Raw genomic sequence first — 21,099 nt, 5'->3', positions numbered from 1 at the left:
AATTTTATCTTTATTTTTTTATATATACTGTATATATTTTTTTTACACACCTTTCTTTGTTTACACTTTTTTCTTCAAACAAGAGGTGAAAAAACAGTGGGGATTATACGGTGACTGATTATTAATTTATAACAGCCAACCAAAGTAAATAAATAATATAGAGACTCCTGCGTCACCAATAAAAAATAGAAAATTAACTCAAATAAATACCCAATAAAAATAGCTGCTGCTAACACCTAAATGTGTTCCCACATCTAAAGATATACTTAATAGAAAAGAAGTGTAGATACTGATTTTTTCCAAGAGGCGTGCTACCAAATGTTAAATTGAGGGTGCCAAAAATGTTGTCCAGTCCATTTTTGGAGTTTTGTGTGGAATGTGTCAGAGTTGGCTTTTTGGGCCAGATTCTCGTAGAATTGCGGCCATGTAACGTAACCCGTTTACATTACACTGCCGCAAGTTTTCAGTGTAAGTGCCCGATCCACAAAGCACTTACCTGTAAACTTGTGGCGGTGTATCGTAAACACGTCCGGCGCAAGCCCGCCCAATTCAAATGGGGCGGGTACCATTTAAATTAGGCGCGCTCCCGCGCCGGACGTACTGCGCATGCTCAGTTTCGAAATTCCCGCCGTGCTTTGCGCGATGTGACGTCATTTTTTAGAACGGTGACGTGCGTAGCGTCCATTCGTATTCCTGGACGTCTTACGCCAAAACAAAAAAAAATTGAAATTCGACCCGGGAACGACGGCCATACTTTAACATGGCTCGACTAAAGTTAAGCCATGTTAAAGCAGGTATAAAATTGCGACGGTAAAAAATTACTAGCGACGACGTAACGACGGGAAAAACTTTGAGGATCGCCGTAAATCCTCATTTGCATACCCGACGCTGGAATACGACGCAAACTCCCCCCAGCGGCAACCGAAGTATTGCATCCTAAGATCCGACGGTGTAAGTCAATTACACCTGTCGGATCTTAGGGCTATCTATGCGGAAATGATTCTATGAATCAGCCGCATAGATACGACAGGAGATACGACGGTGTATCAGGAGATACGCCGTCGTATCTCCTCTGTGAATCTGGCCCTTTGTTTCTCTGCTTATTTGTGTCATACCAATACAAACAAAAGAAATAAACATGAGAATGCCTGAACATTTGGAATTGCAACAATTTTCTGGGTGAAGTGGTGCATTACCTGACAGAAATGCAGGTGCACCAATAATTTTGGCCATGACTGTATATATCTATACAGTGCCTTGAAAAGGTATTTATACCCTTTAAAATTTTACACATTTTGTCATGGTACAAAAAAAAACTTAAATGTTTTTTATTGGGACTTTATGTGATAGACCAACACAAAGTGGCACAATTGTGAAGTGGAAGGAAAATTATAAATGGTTTTCACATTTTGTTAAAAATAAATATCTGAAAAATGTGATGTGTATTTGTATTCAGTCCCCTTAACTCTGATACCCCTAACTAAAATCTAGTGGAACCAATTGCCTTCAGAAGTCACCTAATTCGTATATAGAGTCCACCTGTGTTTATATTATTCTCAGTATAAATACAACAGTTCTATGAAGCCCTCAGAGGTTTGTTGGAGAACCTTAGTGAATAAATACCTTAGATTATAAAAAAATATCCCAAGCTTTGAACATCTCACAAAGCACTGTTCAATCCATCACCGAAAATGGAGTATGGCACAACTGCAAACCTACCAAGTCATGGCGGTCCACCTAAACTGACAGGCCGGGCAAGGAGAGCATTAATCAGAGAAGCAGCCAAGAGGCTCATGGTAACTCTGGAGGAGCTGCAGAGATCCACAGCTCAGGTGGGAGAATCTGTCCACTTTGTTTCCATTGGATTTTCCTTGCTGCGGACCAGGCAGGCACCCAGATCTCTTCAGCAGCTCATCAAAGGTGGCTTTGAGCAGTGTGTTTCAAGCTCTCTCTCTCATGTGTCACTGAGTGTTGGTCTATCACATAAAATCCCAATAAATACATTTACGTTGTTGGTTGAAACATGACAAAACGAAAATAACAAGAACAAATTTAAAATAGTTTTTCGTGATGAAATAAAACAAAATTTTTCAAAACGTCATTTAAAATGACCGTGCGTGGGGAAACATCGTTTTATGTCTTCTGAAAAACGACCAAAAAAAATTCGAACATGCTTCAATTTTTTATGTCATTTTTCAAAACGTCGTTTTTTGTGTCATTTTAAATGATAGTGTGTGGGTAAAACGACGTTTAAAACAACGTTTTTAAACCCGCGCATGCTCAGAAGCAAGTTATGACGCGAGCTTGAAAGGAACAGAGTGCCGTCGTACGTGCTGAACCACGCTTTTGCTAGAGCATTTTGAAAAAACGATGGTGTGTAGGCAACGTCGTTTTTTAAAATGAAGTTTGAAAAACTTCGTTTTTTTTTCATGAGAAAAAAACTTCATTTTTTTACAAGACAAAAAACGACCGTGTGTACGCGGCATAAGACAAAGAAAATGAGAAGGTGCTCTTCGTAAATGTTCTGGATTTAGTATTCACTTCTCTCTTACTTTGTAGGTTGCATCAAAATCCTCTTAACATGCTCATGGAATGCAATCACACACAGGTGAAACCTACTGTAGGTCTGGGTAAACCATGCCTGAGTGATAAAGAAAATCTTAAAGGGACAAACCCATCGCAGAGACCACTGCTGGGAGAAAGATTTCCCATCACTTCCATCACTTGTGCCTGTGACACCTTGTCAAGTACAGGAAGTTGAAGGAAATTTCTCCTGAGACTGATGCCTCATACAGACGAGCAAACATGTACGATGAAACCGGTCCGCCGGACCGTTTTCACCGTACATGTCTGCCCGGGGATTTCTGTATGGTGGCTGTACTCACCATCATACAGAAATCCGCGCGTAAACAATACGCGGGGCGTGGCCGCGCCGTCGCCGCGACGATGACGCGGCGACGTGGGCGGCCCTGCCAGTTCAATGCTTCCACGCATGCGTAGAAGTCATTCGACGCATGCGAGGGATGGCGGGCGCTCGGACATGTACGGTAGGTCTGTACAGACGACCGAACATGTCCGAGCGGACAGGATTCCAGCGGGCTGTTTTAAAACAAGTTTGGAAATATTTGCCCGCTGGAAAAAGGCCCGGCAGGCAAATGTACGCTGGAATCCTGTCCGCTTGGGCCTACACACGACCGAAACAGCAGACATGTTCGGTCGTGTGTACGGGGCCTGACAGCAATGAAAAATAGACAGACATTTTAAACCTTATTTTGCGCCGTAAGTTACGGCGGCGTAGTGTATTTCTGGCGGCGGAATTCAAATCGGCGGGTAGGGGGCGTGTTTCATTTAAATGAAGCACGTCCCCGCGCCGAATGAACTGCGCATGCGTCGTCCAGAAATTTCCCGCCGTGCTTTGCGCGAAATGACGACGCAACGACGTAAATTTTTGAACTTAGACGTGAGTTACGTCCATCCCTATTCACAGACTACTTACGCAAAAAAAAAAAAAATTCAAATTTCGACGCGGGAATGACGGCCATACTTTAACATGGCAAGTCTATCTATACGCCACAAAATAGCAGCTTTAACTATACGCCGGAAAAAGCCGACTAGAGACGACGTAAGAGAATGCGACGGCCTCGCGTACGTTCGTGGATCGTCGGAAAAAGCTCATTTGCATACCCAACGCGGAAAACGACGCAAACTCCACCCAGCGGACGCCGAAGTATTGCATCTAAGATCCGAAGGCGTACGAAGCCGTACGCCTGTCGGATCTTACCCAGATGCCGTCGTATCTTGGTTTGAGGATTCAAACTAAAGATACGACGCGGGAAATTTGAAAGTACGCCGGCGTATCAGTAGATACGCCGGCGTACTTCGTCTGTGAATCTGCCCCTATGTTCTCATTAAAGGCTGTAAATTAGCTTGTGCTAAGTAACTGGAAGCATTTGTTTTGGTCATTAGCCTATGCTTATGACATCATGCACAGCTCTCTCTCTCACTCTCCTGAGAGTTTACCAGGAAGGGAGGGGGGATGAGTTATAAGACTGCCAATGAGAGCTGCAGAGCTGGAGGTGTGCCTCTGTGTGTCTGTGTAAACACAGGAAGTAAACAGGCAGCAGCTTCAGCTGCACACAGTTAAAATGGATGCAGCCAGACTCAGCGGAGGGAGATTTCTTCAGCATATTTGGCAAGTACAGTATCACAGTATATATTAAATAATATGCAAAGTGGTTGGAGGGAAACTTCAGAATGGCAAAGGTGTTTATATTACAAATTATGTGAGCAGACTGAAGTTCCTAGACGGCCCAGAAGCCCAGGACTTCATATGATGTCCACCCAGGATGGGAGATCCCATCTGTGGACGTCATATGGCAATGGGCGGGTAGGGAAGTGGTTAAAGCTCTACATTTATCATTATAAAATAAGAATAATGCCAGCCAAGCAGTAGACTAGAGGGAAAAGTTAATTGCAGAAAAACAAAGTCGCACTTATGCAAAAAAATAAATAAAATAAATAGTCCACGTGAAAAAACATCAGATATAAAATAACAAAGTAAAGTCCACGTAAATCTGTGAGTGAAAAAAATCTCTTTATAGTGTCATCAAGGAATCCAACACCATCAGTGAACAGAACTCCTCTCGTGAAAGCCTCCGCCTCTGAGAGTAGGGGCGCTTACTAGATCTTACTGGCCCTCCATCTCTAGAGAAGTCAAACAAGCAGTAGTCATTGCCATCTATGAGACATTTGCAGACACAGGTACACTCATACTCACACCAGATACCGTGGTTTGTAGTATGTAAGGGAAAGAAAGCTCCAATAGTGTAAAACCGTCAAATGATTTATTAAAATAGTTAAAATTGCACTTACATAGGTTCATGTAAAACACGCCAAACTGTACAGTCTTTGCCAGCAAAATTAATCAACCCAAGCATCTGGGATCTGTGAGGAAGCGATGACATCAGCACATAGCACCACCCTACATGTTTTGTCATAAATTACATCTTTTTGATTTTTTTCTTTTATGCTTATTTTTAATGACTTAGACATGCACTCATTCACCATCCGGACAGCTCAATAGCTGAATAGTATGGCTACAGTCCAAAATGAGGCTTGCTACTAGTTCAGATATTAGGTCAGTCTATTTCCTAATATGGCCACAAATCAAAATGAGGCTTGGTTACTGCATGTATCCATAAATAGCAATGGCGCAACCCTGAATGACGTAATTTATGACAAAACATGTGGGACAGTGCTGCGTAATGACGTCAGTGTGTCCTTACCAATCCCGGAAGCATGGGTTGATTGCTTTTGCTGGCAAAGTCTGTACAGTTTGGCATTGATTGTTTTACATTGACCTATGAAAGTGCAGTTTTAACTATTTAAAAATATCATTTGACAATTTTACACTATTGGAGCTTCCTTTCCCTTACATACATTGATCCACGATATCTGGTGTGGTTGGGGAGACAAATAGAGTCAACCATTCTCAATATGAGTTTACCTGTGTCTGCAAATGTCCTATTGACTACTGCTTGTTTGACTTCTCCAGAGATGTAGGGTCAATAAGATCTGGTAATGTCCCCTTACTCTCAGAAGTGGAGGTTTTCACTGGAGGAATTCTGTTCACTGATGGTGTTGGATTCCTTGATGCTATAAGGAGATTTTTTCACTCAAAAGTTCACTTGGACTTTAATTGTTTTTCACGTGGACTTTGTTATTTTATATTTATTTGAGTATTTTTTTTGCATAAGGATGCATTAAGATGAAAAAAACATGAGGGTTTACCCATTTAAGTCGCTGCTTTTCACATATCATGTTTATTTTTTGAATATTAGCAGTAGAGCAATTTCTAAATTGTCTATAGGGGGAAAAGTTAACATGCTGGAAATTCAAATATTTATTCTTAACAAATTGTAAATACATTTTTAAGAGCCCATTCACACAGGGGCAACAGGACTTCTAGCACGACTTTGGGCGGCAACTTGGACACGACTTGAGTATGAATCATCAGACAACTTACAAGGCAACTTCAAGTTGCCTCCAGGACAGTACAAGGCAACTTTAAGTCGCCTCCAGGACAGGAGGCTTTCCAGTGGCCAATCAAACAACAATCAGCTCTGTGGGAGGGAGGGGGGAGGGAGGGGTTTGCCTGAGAAATGTATGTTATCTTCCTCTATTGTTGCTTCAGTTAGGACAGTGATCCGACTTCTGAGGCGACTTCCATTGAAATCAATGGGTACAAGTTGCCTACAAGTTGCCTAGAAGTCAGAATGAAGTAGTACAGGAACCTTTTCTGAAGTCGGAGCGACTTCAGTAGTGTACATTAAGACGGCTCCCATTCACTTCCATTCATTTTCTCAACCACCCGACTTGGGGCAACTTGGGGCGACTTGAAGTCGGATCCCAGGTCGCCTCAGTGTGAACCGGCACTAAAGCAAACTCCTATTGACCTCTGTTGCTGCAGGCACTGTGGAGCAAGTCATCCTCAAATTTCACAGCAAAAACATTCCCAGCTGCTCCTTTCACTCTGTTATTCCCTCTCATAGCACCTGTGTTTACATTACAGATTAGAAGGCTGTAAAAGCCGCTGAGTCACTGCAGGGAGGGAAGCAGGGTGGGCTGAGCTGTTGAGAAAATTACTTGAATGAATGCTTTCACTGTGAACATAAAGCAATACTTCACTCAAAATGTACCACTGGTTTGCTCCCTCCCCCCCCCCAGTCTGCTTTTTTGTGGGGGGTCCCTTTCACCATATTGTTAACACCCTCAGCATTCTGGGACATGTTACTTGTCCCAGGAGGCTGCTGGACCTATCACAGAGGGCCACATGAGCTTGCGCATGTGCAGTGAGGGACCCGGCTCATGTATCTAAGATGCTGGTGCCAGGGACACTTAGCAGTAAGAAGAACTGGTTTCAGGAAGATAGCACTGGACTCCAGGCACTGCTAATAACCTGATTTTAAAAAGTCAGCAGCTACTGTATTTTACTGTATCGTAAAAAAAAACACACAGCTGCAGCACAGTGGCTAAGTGGTTAGCACTTCTGCCTGGCAGCACTAGAGTTGTGCCTTTGTGGGTTTCCTCCCACACTCTAAAGACATTCTGGTAGCTTGTCTAAAATGGCCCTAGTATGTATATGTATGAATGTGGATTAGGGACCTTAGATTGTTGCTCCTTGATGGTAGGGACGGATGAGAATGTACAATATATACTGTAAAGCACTGCAGAAATTGTCGGTGGTGTATACTGTAAGTACCTGTAACTAATAAATAAATTAACAAAGGTTCCACTTAAAGGATTATTGCTCCACTGTGCCTGCAGTGACGGCTTGTGTTAACCACATGTCATAGATTACTTTTTGAAAGCCTTTACAGGTTACCAGTTTGAAGTTAAACATGAGCTCTGGCACTAGAATTATTGCTCTTACCCTGACATTCGTGGCGATATCTCATGTGTTTTGGTGCAATCACCATTTACATATGTGAAAGAGACCTACAATACCATTTACATGTGAGACAGGGGTGCTTTCTTTTTTTTACAGTTTAAAAACAAAAATACATTCAACTTTACTGCTATCAGAAGAGGTTAACACCACCCCTTATCATAGCTTTGGGCAGTGACAGGTGCTCTTTATGAAGAGATCAGGGGTCCCCTTATCCCTCCACTGCCCTTCAGGGCAGCTGATCAAACATACAGTAGATCTGTTTACTTGGCTATTTCCTTGGCTGTACCGGTCAGGGAGCACTGAGCTTAAATTGGAATTGACAAAATCCTCATTGCTTTTGACTTCATTCATCACAGAGGAAATCAGGAATGGAATGTTTCTCTATCTCCTCTGTGGGCAGCCAACCTGACCATTTACAGAAGTCCCAAGCTCCCTGGTGGAACAAGAGAGCCCGGAATGGACATGCGGCAGCTGGAGGGAGGCCTTTTTCTGTGCCTTGTAAAAGTCATTGGGTGGCTGTAGAGTGGATCATATCACTTTTAAAGCCCGAAAGCCGATCGATAACTCTAAAAAATAATACCCACTCATTTTTTTAGTATAACCACTTTCTCTTGAGGCCACACACATATATATCTATATATATATATATATACCGTGTTAATAAGTACGGGTCTTATATTAATTTGGGCAACCAAAAACACACTAGGGCTTATTTCGGGGTAAGTCTTATCATGCCATGTGCTGTCTTCTCTCCCCCCTGCCTGTCAGAAATCCCCTGTGGAACTGTGTAAAAAAGCTTGTAAATTCCTAAAATCCACAGCACCACATATTGCAAAATGTGTATGTCTGCAATTCAATTGTGCCACATACCTTCTTCAAGTGCTGGGCGCATCTGTAACACCCTGGAGCTCTCTTTCCCTCTTCAAACACTGCAGAGGGAAGGGGACCCAAGATCCCCCGCTAACAGCTTGCAGAAGAGCAAAGCAGCATGACATCAGCTGAGCGCCGATCGGCGCTTCCATGGCCCACCGAAGGTCTCTTCCCAGCTCTAAGGAATGCAGAGGGAGGGGGCCCAAATTGCCCCTGACAGTTTGCATAAGAGCAGACGAGCAGAGCAGCTTCCATGGCCCGCCAGAGGTCTCTTCTCAGCTCTAAGGAATGCAGAGGGAGGGGGGCCCGAGATCCCCCCTGACAGCTTTCAGTAGAGCAGAGCAGCGTGACATCAGCTGAGCGCCGCTCACACGGCGCTTCAATGGCCTGCCGGAGGTCTCTTCCCAGCTCTAAGGAATGCAGAGGGAGGGGGGCCCGAGTTCCCACCTAACAGCTGAGAGGAGAGCAGCGTGAGATCAGCTGAGAGGAGCGGGAGGTCAGCGCTTTACAGAAGGTATTTGGCACAACTAGATCACATAAACACACACACAGTCTACACTATATAACACTGTAATAGTGTGGACTCTAGTATTTCACCAGCACTTTAAACTAGGTCTTATTTTAGGGGTAGGGCTTATATTGCAGCCCTTTCTGAAAATTGGGGTAGGTCTTTTTTTCAGGGTAGGTCTTATTTTTGGGGAAACATTGTATATATATATATATATATATATATATATATATATAGATATATATATTTATAGATATAGATATATATGTATACACGGGCCATGGTGGTTAAAGCTTATTTATGGCTTAAGGATATGTAAACTTAAATATCAATAGCCTGGTAACAGGATTTACTGATAGTGCCAAAGCTTTCCACTGGACGATTAGGGGAAAGAAGAATCTTTATTCTTCTCCCCTCCTGGATGAAGAAAGCACTTTCACTTATAGCTTCTGCCTTTACGAACAAGATTAAGAAGCAACAAACAGTTCTTTTAACGAATCACATCTTTTGGATTCCTGTGTGCAATTAGTGAGTCATGATTAAGCTCCGGGGTGGAGTGAAACATGTTGGGGGCATGGTTTGTCTGGAACTCGAACTGAGGCTGTCATTTCAAAGATCCACAGGATCTTGCAGTGATGTGCGGCTCATAGGATTATTTTTCTCTTGTATCATTGGAGCTGGGATGAGCTCTGTCCTCGCCAGCACTCCCAGCAGTGTACTACAGGAGAGGACCTGGCTGGAGCCTTGAGCGGCACCTCCTATTTGTTGTCTGGTCACAGTGAGAACATCTGACACTACTGTTTCCCCAGACTGATGATGATGCTGTCCAAAGGTGTCTCCACTGCTTCTCCACCCAGAAGGGAGAAACTCTAAGACAGGAAGTGTTACTGGCCAGATCGCCAGGTATAAATAAAGGAAACAAAGCCTAGGCACACACAAGTACACCAGGGTTTCCTGTTCTACTCTATATGCTCATATATTATGGGGCAGGCTGGGCATTCCAGAACTGCAAATTGCAAAATATTCCTAAATATATTCCTAATGTTACAAAATATTCGCTTTCCTCAAGTGGTCCTCGATCCAAGAGACCCACGATGCTCCACCAACCAAACTTTTCTATTACATTCAGCTGTGACACTGGATAACTTTCCTGCGGCATCTTGACTCCTTCCCATCTCAAATGACTGTCTTTGAACACACCTGCCAGCATTGCCCAGGCGCTCGCAACACCATCTCTATGATCCACTTCTTACTAACTGCCGTAGGCACTTTCACTACCCTTTCCTATGTGCTTAAATGGAAACGTGACCTGTCCCCCATAAATCTTGCAGACTGGAGTAAAGCCTGGTCCAGCATAGCAAAGTGCTCTTTTAACACTGCCACGTTGGAGGCAGCCTATAAGGTTCCCCTACACCAGTGCTGGGTCTCAGCCCGCATCGCCAAGTTAAACCCATCATGCAATGATAGATGTTTTCAGGGATGTGGTCAGCGAGGAGATAAACTGCATACATGGTGGTCTTGCAGAATTCTGGTCAAGGGTCGTTGGCCTACTATCTTCCCCATTTCACGTACCCTTCCACAAGGATCCCAAATTTGCATTACTCCATTGTCTAATCCCGGGCCTCTTCTCTCACCAGCAGAAACTAGCCTCTTACCTATTTATCGCAGCTACACGAACAATAGCAAGGGCCTGGAAAAATCCGTCTGTTTCATTTTCAGAGGTAAAGAATACTTTGACATCAGCATTTAAAATTCCATAACTTTTTACAGCACACAACAGGTAATTATACAGCTTGGTAAGTGTAAACAAAGCATATACAAAAATAGATACTGACGCGTTTCGACCCTAAAGGTCTTCTTCAGAGGTTTTAGTTGTGACTGAAAAGAAATTTGCAAGAAATTATTTATTAATTATATGTTTATATCAACTGTCCCCCGCCCCAGCCCCGTCTGTATATGGGCACTAGTGAAATAGAGGGGGGAGAGAAAAAACAAATGCACATAAAAATAGAAAAAAAGTAAAAATCGATATCAAAATCATCTCTACCAAGTAGAAGAGTATGGAACAGTCCAAATTAAGCTTCATCGTCGCAACAGAGGAGGCCCAGCTGGTTCCCTGGATGATGTTCCAACTTCAAGGTGCCCCCACACAGGCGTCCCAAAGGGTTGCTGAGTGATCATGTCCCCTTCCCTTATTCCCACTCTCACTTCCTTTCTCCTTTCCCTCTCTTCCCTCTAGCTTCTTATGCACTTGCACTTTATCACTCACCATTCCACCATTTCTTCACCTTTCTGCCCTCTCACTTTTTCACCGCTTTTTCACATTCTCACCTTTAGTGATTTTCAATTTAATTCAATTAACGTGACACTATCACTTAACATAAGAAATCAACATAGTTTCATTTATTTTTCAATCAATTTTAATTTGTGGGATCTGTCAGGGCTGGCCATTAATGGGATCCAATCAATTAATACAAGATGTGCTTTAATTACTTTACTGCAGGCCAAAACCCCCCCCCCCCCTCCGCTCTCTCCCTTCCTATCCACTTTGTCGGGCGTCGCCCCCTTATCCGGTGACCCCCTGTAGAGTCACACATGATCACTCAGCAACCCTTTGGGACGCCTGTGTGGGGGCACCTAATATGATTTATTATGTATTTTGCATGAACTCTTATCTTATGCTTCTTGTCCATATCCCCTGCATGGGAAAAGTTATCTGGCTTCCCCCCTTTTTATATACCAATAAAAACATTGTACCAGAATAAAAAAATGATAATATAAATAATGTATTTAAAAAAATAAAGTTGCATTTAAAAAATTGCTGCACAATGTGACATGATAAATTGCAACTATTGCCATTTTATTCCCTAGAGTCTGCTAAAAATATATATATAATGCTTGTGGGTTCTGAGTAATTTTCTATCAAAAAAATTATGTTTTTTATATGTAGAAGAGAATACCAGAATTGGCCTGGTATGGAAGTGGCTAAAGGGTAACTCCACGTTCATGGGGGGAAAATAATAGCAAAGAAAAAAATAATACAGCATATACAATTGCTACATAAGCTATACGTTTTGGCACCTCTTAGCGCTCTCTATGTCATTTCTCTTCGTATTTTTGCCACTTTCATTACTAATGTGCTCCTCAGCTAGTCTGTGCACTGAATGTGCCATTGTGTTAGCAGGATACTATTTTGTTGTTTTACATAGGGCAGCAAAAGCAGGGTATGCATGGAAGGGTCTCTTTTTTAATACAACAGTTTCACTGTTCTCCAGCTTTACTCTCTCCTGAAAGACTGTCTGTCTTTTTGGGCAGCGACTTCCTGTATATATCCTTAAACTGTCTGATTATGGGGGTCATGTCAGTTGACACTCAGTGTATGTATACTGTACCTGTTAGACTGAATTAGGGTGTGCCTATATGTTACCTTGCATGTGAGTGTGTAGAGCAGTGCTTATCTTAACATTTAGTAGTGTTATTCACAATTCTGAATAATAGCATGTGTTTAAAGTACAGTTTTAAGGTATGAAATAAATCAAGACTTTACAGGTCACTTGCTCTTTTGAACAAATAATGTATTTTATACACCATAGTACTATGTCTGCCAATCTTTTACACACATATTACTTAAGTTTAGTTATAGCATGCCTTTTTACCAAGTAGCAATCATATTTGACTTTTACAGAGATGATTATTTTCTTTATCCAAAACAATCATGCAGTCTAGTAACTTAGCACTGTCTTCCTATGTGTCTATGATGGCATTACTGCACTATGACCTATTCTACAAGTAAGTGATCAATGTTTCAACACCTAATGTAAATCCGATGAATATTCTAAGTTCCCTAGTTTTAAATATATTAAGTGTACTAAAACTGTCTCACTTTAAAATTAGAAAGAGAACAGCATGCCTTCTTAAATACAGAAAGCATTTACATGTCATCACTATCTCTTTTTAGTCTAGTGGGTGCAGCCTTGCAAATCATTCACTGAACATCCTGAACTGCTGGTGTATAGCAGAGATACAGTGCTAAACTCTAGTATTCTAGTAATAATTGGTAATTTATTCCCACATGAATACAACATATGCTTTGACCACCCACTGTAGTTACAGTGGGTACAGAAAATAATCACTTTTTGTTGCTTTGCAGCCTGAAATAAAGACAGACATAGTTTTCGTTTTACCTAGTTGTATTTACTTAATGCAACTTCTAACATTCATGTAAAAGATATCTTTTACGTGGCTTTGGCCAATTATGGCTCAGGGGGTTTAGTACAAGCCCCACACTATAAAAGGCCGCCTGCAGGTCGGCCTTGTGTAGTGTGTTGCAGTGTTTAAAAGAGAGATGACAGAGAGAGAGAGAGAGAGAGAGAGAGAGAGTGTCATTTTTAGTAGGTAGATAGAGCAGGCAGGCAGGCTAGTCAGTTAAAGTTACAGTGTGTAGAGGATATATATGCATCACAGGTGTTGTATATATATTTACACACTGTATAGTTTAGCTAGATCTGCACTTCCTAATTTAGTGGCAGGCAGGTGATTGTGCTAGCTGAAGTATTCTCACGTGGTGTACTGCCTGTGTCCTCTTCAGTGTGCACCTAAAGCTACGTGGTGTGTACTGCCTGTGTCCTCTGCAGTGTGCACCTAAAGCTACGTGGTGTGTACTGCCTGTGTCCTCTGCAGTGTGCACCTAAAACGACCATTTTTAAAACTTTTTTTTCCATTGATACATGTTCCCTGGGGTAAGACCCGGGTTCTCAAAGACGTTTTACGACATTAACTTGCATATTAGGCTTTAAAATTAGCACTTTTGAATTCGAACGTTCGAGTCCCATAGATGTCAATGTGGTTCTAAATGTTCGTATGAACGGTCGGCCTGTTCGAAGGTTCTGGTGCGAACCGAACGGGGGGGGTGTTCGGCTCATCCCTATTTATGAGCAAAAAAAAAACATGTTTCCTGCCTATTACCTAACATATCAGTGTAAAGTCAGCTTTAAAAGAAGAGTATGGACAAACATTTTTTTGGTCATGCATCTCTTGCAACAAAGTTTCAAGAGATTGTCACCAATGTGACATTCATGGTTGGGACGGAAGACCCTTTTTAAGATGGACATCTTCCCGAGATTTCTTTATATTTTTCAAATGATCCTGATTCAAGTGCCACATTTGTTCTTTAGATCGGCATGGTCTTCACTACTGGTACTTAAATTTATTTGGCCTAGACTCAGGTATTATATATTGATAAAGAGGCAAGATGCTGGTGGAGCCAGTCTGCCCCATTTGGAACTATATCATAGGGACACACTATTTAGCAGGGTACTAGATTGGTCACATCATGGTTCCCTTAAGCAGTGGGTCATTCTTGAGTTCTAATAATCATCCGTACTACTGACCTCGCTTCCATAACTTCTTTTCACTGACTGTCCTCCTGTAACACAGGTAACGCCCCTGTCCAGGTCCATTATCCCCAATATTAAGCAATCTGGGGTTTCCACCAGGTATGCCAGACAAGGGCTTTCTTTGTTAGCAACCGCCACACCCATCACCTATGTGATGTTCATTTACTGATGGAGGCTTGAGACCGTTGGGAAAGCTTAGCTCCTGCTCCAACTCTAAGGGAGGAGAGTGGCTCCAATGTTCTCAATTATGCCAGTTCTATGAATAGCTGAACAGGGAGAGGCAATGTATGGATTTGACTCAGTTCGAGCAGCTGTGTCTTTCTGACTCAAAATGACATCTGGCCCCCGGGGAATGGGAAAAATCATTCTCCCTCACATTTAAATTAACTCTAGCCTCTTACACGCAGGAACGCAATGACAAGATTATAACAAGATGGTACCTTTGACCGGTCCTACTAAACAAGATTAATCTGGCTGTATCAGACAAAAGCTGGAGGTGTGGCAAATCGAGAGGCAAACTTTTACACCTATGGTGGTCCTATCTCGCGATAACACCATATTGATCGGCTATATTTAAGCTTAGTCATTTGGTCACAGGCAAAAAATGGCCAAAGACCCCAGAGATAGCGCTTTTCTCTATGATCCCTGAATCAATCAGATCCATTAAAAAGGGCTCATTCAGCTTCCTGCTGATGGCAGGCAGAGCATTAATTCTAAGACATTGGAAATCTCACATATCACCAACTTTACAGGAGTGGGTAGCCGAGATGAATCACACTATACGGATGGACGAGTTCATTTCTACAGCAAACAAAAACAAATCCAAGTTTAGGGAAATGTGGCCCCCTTGGGTGAAGTTTCGTGAATCTCCCTTATTTGTATCCTATACAAGATAGCTAGTCACTGTCTCTCCTTTACTTAAGGAAGCCATAGTTGATCGAGCCACCATGGTTAGACAATTACTGAATTTTTTTATAATTTTTTTATGGCAGACTTGCATAGCAGTTCCCTCTGCTGGATGGTACTCTACTATTGCTTTTTTTTTTGTTTATTTTTTTTTCCTCTTTTTTTTATTTCTCTTCTTCCCCTTTCTATCCTTTGATTTATCCCAACTTAATTTTTCTCTTAAAAAGTTGGCATTGATAGTAACTTTTTCTTTACTGCATATTACTATATATTTCAAATGTATTAGATGCTGTATGGCAGGAGAGTATGATGAAACTTCCCATACAGATGGCTATAGTACTGCCATTAAGTGCCGTTATTCTTATTACAATGCCATTTCTTTCCTTCAATAAAAATATATTAAACATAATTCTCTTGTGGGTCACAGGAGTGCACTTACTTTTGCTCTTCTATGACCTAGAATCAGCTGAAAGCGGGCTACAGTTCACTATCAGCTGGCTTCACAGAGCTGCTTCAGGCTTTGAAAGGATCCCAACAAATAATAAACAACTAAATGCAGCACAAATGGCTAGACATGAAATATACAAATAAAGCGGGAGTTCACCCGAAAAAATTTTTTTAACATTAGATTTAGGCTAATTAAGTAGAGCAGAAACGGGTATTTTTTTTAAATCAATGCCGTACTTACCGTTTTAGAGATCGATGTTCTCCCGCCGCTTCCGGGTATGATCTTCAAGACTGGGCGTTCCTATTTGATTGACAGCCTTCCGACGGTCGCATACAGCGCGTCACCAGGTGCCGAAAGAAGCCGAACGTCGGTGCGGCTCTATACTGCGCCTGCGCACCGACGTTCGGCTACTTCCGGAAACTCGTGACGCGCTGGATGCGACCGTCGGAAGCCTGTCGGAAGCCTGTCAATCAAATAGGAACGCCCAGTCCAGCAGCCCATACCCGGAAGCGGCGAGAGAACATCTATCTCTACAACGGTAAGTATGGCATTGATTTAAAAAAAAATACCCGTTTCTGCTCTTCTTAATTAGCCTAAATCTAATGTTAAAAATGTATATTTTGGGTGAACCTCCACTTTAAGTATGCTACTACTGAAGTTTCGTGAATCTCCCTTATTTGTATCCTATACAAGATAGCTATTCACTGTCTCTCCTTTACTTAAGGAAGCCATAGTTGGTCGAGCCACCATGGTTAGACAATTACTGAATTTTTTTATTATTTTTTTATGGCAGACTTGCATAGCAGTTCCCTCTACTGGATGCTACTCTACTAGTGCTTTTTTATTTGTTTATTTTTATTTTTCCTCTTTTTTTTTTTATTTCTCTTCTTCCCCTTTCTATCCTTTGATTTATCCCAACTTAATTTTTCTCTTAAAAAGTTGGCATTGATAGTAACTTTTTCTTTACTGCATATTACTATATATTTCAAATGTATTAGATGCTGTATGGCAGGAGAGTATGATGAAACTTCCCATACAGATGGCTATAGTACTGCCATTAAGTGGCTTTTTTCGGCGTATAGTTACCCCTGCTATATGAGGCGTATCCTATGTTAAGTATGGCCGTCGTTCCCGTGTCGAGTTTTGAAAATTTTAAGTCGTTTGCGTAAGTCGTTCGCGACTAGGGCTGGACGTAATTTACGTTCACGTCGAAAGCAATGACATTTTGCGGCGGAATTTCCAGCATGCGCACTGTTTTTTTTCACGAATTGCGCATACGCCGTTCACAAAAAACGTAAAATACGCGGGGTCAAGTGAAATTTAAATAAAACACGCCCCCAACATCCCCATTTGAATTAGGCGGGCTTACGTCGCCACACATACGCTACGCCGCCGTAACTAAGTTCTTTCTGCATACGGAACTTGCGCCCAAAGTTACGGCGACGTAACGTATCTGAGATACGTTACGCCAGCAGAAAGATCCGCTGATCTTTCTGAATCCAGCCCCTAATGTTTGGGGGGGGGGGGGGTTCTAGTAAAAAATACTAATTTAAACTTGTAAACAAAAAGTGCCAGAAAAGGCCTGGTCTTAAAGTGGTTAAGGAACTAATGTCACAAGCTTGAACATATATTTATTATTCAAAGAGAGGAGCACTGATGAGATGTTTGTGGAAACAGGCTATGAAAGACATATTTTATGAATTATGTAAATAATCTTTATCATCCTATTACTAACTTTATGACATCTGAGCTGCCTTGCCTTCTTTCTGTTCAGGGTCTGCTCTACAGTTACCTAAGAAAAAGAGCAATAAGCAGTCTGTCAAAGTATTGTACATATTACAGAGAGGTCAGAGTGACAGATAAGGATCAGTCATAAATCATGATGCAGTTTTTATCTGAGGAGAGAATGACAGTTTGTCTGCATACTATCTATACTTTCTGCAGTGCTTAAAGCCCAACTCCAGGATTAGCAAGAACTGCTCCCACCTGCCTCTAGCTAACCACTGAAAAAAAATAAAAAAATAACTATACGCCCAGTGTACTTGCCTAAAGCCATGGTCATGTGATGATCCTTCCATGTGTTTTCTTTCTGGGGTCCCTCTTCAAAAGTCTACATTACTGCATGGATGTGCGACCAGGTCCTCTCTTACAAACTCCACAGGCTGAAGAACTCATGGGGGCATTAAGGGGGCAGTGCCCAAGAAGATAACAAGCAGGGAAAAATGGGTTGGGCTTTTAGTTAATTGTACCAATACTCATTCACCTGCAACTACACAGCTCAGTAATGTCCTGTGATACCTTTTAATTGTACTAACAGTTCGTCTTCTAGTTTTTGGGAGTTTTCCTCCTCTTCTTGGGCTTGCGTTATTCACTATCAAATAGTTTTATGACCATTCTCACCTCAGTTACCCACCCACATCATTAAATAGCCCACTTCTATGACTAATGCTGGCTATACACTAGGATTTTGTCAAATGTATGTTTGTACAAATCATTTTTTGGAAATTTATTGTAGATGCTTGACAATACTTAGTACAATCATGACTTGATAAATGTGGTTTGAAAGTACTTCAAAGTTATATTTGCTTAAACATCGTGGGCCAGATTCACAAAGGTTAGCGGATCTTTAGATCCGTGTAACCTATGTGTTTTAAGATCCGCCCTCGCAAGTTTGTGAGGAAAGTGTCAAATTCACAACACACTTACCTCCAAACTTGCGACGGCGGATCCTAACTCCCCCGGCGGAATTCAAATTCCGCGGCTGGGGGAGTGTACTATTTAAATCAGGCGCGCTCCCGCGCCGATTTAAATACGCATGCGCCGTCCGGGGAATTTCCCGGCGTGCATTGCTCCCACTGACGTCAATAGGACGTCAGTGGTTGCGACGTGAGCGGGACTTGCGACGCGCGTGTTCGTGAATCGGCGTACGCAAACGACGTAGGAAATTTCAAAATCGACGCGGGAACGACGGCCATACTTAACAATACTTACCCCTGCTTTTAGAAAGGGTAAGTATACGACGGGTACCGCGCTACGGAAACGACGTAAGAACACAGCGTCGGGTCCGCGTACGTTCGTGAATTTCGCGTATCTCGCTGATTTACATATTATTCAGTGTAAATCAGCGGGAACGCCCCCGGCGCCATTTTTAAATCCAAAAAAAGATCCGACAGTGTAACACAGTGTGACACTGTCGGATCTCGGCCCTATCTATGCGTAACTGGTTCTATGAATCAGGTGCATAGATAGGACCAGTAAAAATCAGAGATACGATGGTGTATCTGAGATACTCCATCGTATCTCTTCTGTGAATCTGGCCCCCAATGTTCAAATGAATGGACTGAATGTAAACCACACTCACTGTTGAAATTTGTTTAAGGAAATTTTCCATTCTGTTCCTTTCATTTTTCCTGAGATCGAGTGTCCATTTGACCCCATTAATGATTAGAAAATAAAAAAAATAAAACTAATCACTAGTGTTTGGCCTGCCTAAATTGGTTCTAAAGTCAGAAGTTTTTTTATCTTAATGCATTATATGCATTAAATAAAAAAAACCTTCTGTGTGCAGCAGCCCCCTTCAGCCCCCCCAATATTTACCTGAGCTCTATCTCGATCCAGCGATGTTGCACAAGAGTGTCGGCTGTCTGGAACTCCCCTCCTCATTGGCTGAAACAGCAGCTGGGTGCTATTGTCTCCCGCTACTCTCAATCAGTCAGTGAACTAGCGAGGAGAGAGAGAGGGGGCAGTGCCAAGCTACGGCTCAGTTTCTGAATAGACAAACAGGGCTGCCCATATCCAATATGGCGTTTTCGGTTCCACATCCGGGACTCAGACCGAGGTGTGGTTTTATAAAAGGTGGTGAGTCAGCACGCTCACTGTTCCCCATTGACAACTTTATGTATGACGAAATGCGTCTGAGGAGGGTACGTGCTGACATCGCCAGGCTGTCTCACTAGGAGGGTGGGAGTTTGTTTGTAGCCGGCCGACTTCTTATTTTATGTGCAAATTTTTAACCTTTTAAATGTAAGTGCAATTGTTTTACTCAAATAAACTATCAACTAGACAATATTACGCTATGGTCAGTTTCTCTTTTGGGGTCCAATGCTGAATGTTATGATCACGGACTTTATGGTGGTATCAGTGTGAGAATCAGTGCAACCATCTACCCAGGGTTTTCCTACGATCATCCGTGCAAGCATAGGCCTGTAATGAAAACCTGTAATGCCCCGTTCACACAATCGGAAATTCCAACAGCAAAAGTTCAATGTGAGCTTTTGAATGAAAATTCCGACCATGTGTATGCTCCATCGGACTTTTGCTGTCGGAACTTCCGCCAACATAAGATTGAGAGCTGGTTCTCAAATTTTCCGACAGAAAAAATTCCTATCAGAAAATCCGATCGTCTGTAGCAATTCTGATGCGCAAAATTCCGACGCATGCTCGGAAACAATTCGACGCATGCTCGGAAGTATTGAACTTAATTTTTTCAGATTGTCATAGTGTTGTACATCTCAAATTTTGTGTGACCGTGTGTATGCAAGACAAGCTTGAGCGGAATTCTGTCAGAATTCCGTTGGAAAAACCATCCAAGGTTTTTCCGACGGAAAATCCGATCGTGTGTATGTGGCATTAGAGTCTGCAAAAGACTCCACTGGGGTGGAGGTTCATCTTCCAGCAGGACAACAACCCTAAACATCCAGCCAGTGTTACAATGGAATGGTTTAGATCAAAAAATATTCTTGTGTTAGAATAGTCCATTTAAAGTCCAGACCTAAATCCAATTGAGAATCTGTGGCAAGACTTGAAAATTGCTGTTCACTGATGCTCTCCATTCAATCTGATAGAGCTTGAGCTATTTTGCAAAGAATGGGCAAAAATGTCACTCTCTATATGTGCAAAGCTGGTGGAGACATACCCAAAAAGACTTGCAGCTGTAATTGCAGCAAAAGGTGGTTCTGCAAAATATTGACTATGGGGGGCTAAATACTGTACAAATGCATGCCACAGTTTTCACATATTTATTTGAAAAAAAAAAAATGAAAACCATTTATCATTTTCCTTCCACTTCACAATAATGTGCCACTTTGTGTTGGTCTATCACATAAAATCCCAATAAAATATATTTACGTTTTTGGTTGTAACATGACAAAATGTGGAAAATTTTATGGGGTATGAATGTGCAGTAAAAAAACTTTTGGACTTACTATGGACATTACAAGATCTTTTTGGAGCATTGTGCGGTTTTGCTCCCCAGCGCCAGAGTCGTACTTTTACTTTTCCTGTTTGCCTGGGGTGGAAGTTTGTGACTAACGCAGGTCCAGACCAGTTGAGGGTCAGGAACCTGGTTACTCTGTTTTTAAAAGGGGAGAAATGTGACAGAACCCACTGTCACTGTTTGTTTTGGAAGGGACTGGGGGCGGGCCTCCTACCCACAGACTATGGGACAGAAAATACTGGAGACCTTAGGCTGGCATTGAGATAATGTAATGCTACATCCCTTCTCCCCCACCCCCCCCTTGTT

At 42.1% G+C, this 21,099-nt stretch overlaps 1 protein-coding gene across 2 annotated transcripts in view; it reads right to left on the bottom strand.

Annotated features, from left to right (window-relative positions):
* The window catches only part of ADAMTS10 (ADAM metallopeptidase with thrombospondin type 1 motif 10), a 203,937-nt gene that overhangs the window by 131,323 nt on the left and 51,515 nt on the right, over positions 1 to 21,099 (bottom strand). The window contains exon 2 of one of the 2 annotated variants that reach the window (XM_040327130.1): positions 17,314 to 17,370. The exons of the other annotated variant lie outside the window; for it this stretch is intronic. The gene's annotated coding sequence lies outside the window, so the exon portion shown is untranslated. The remainder of the gene's footprint in view (positions 1 to 17,313; positions 17,371 to 21,099) is intronic. 2 annotated transcript variants of the gene reach the window in all.

This window comes from Rana temporaria, chromosome 1, assembly GCF_905171775.1.
Source record: "Rana temporaria chromosome 1, aRanTem1.1, whole genome shotgun sequence".
NCBI classification, from domain to species: domain Eukaryota; kingdom Metazoa; phylum Chordata; class Amphibia; order Anura; family Ranidae; genus Rana; species Rana temporaria.
Note: the sequence above shows the minus strand (reverse complement) of the source record. Positions and strands in the feature narration are given on the sequence as shown.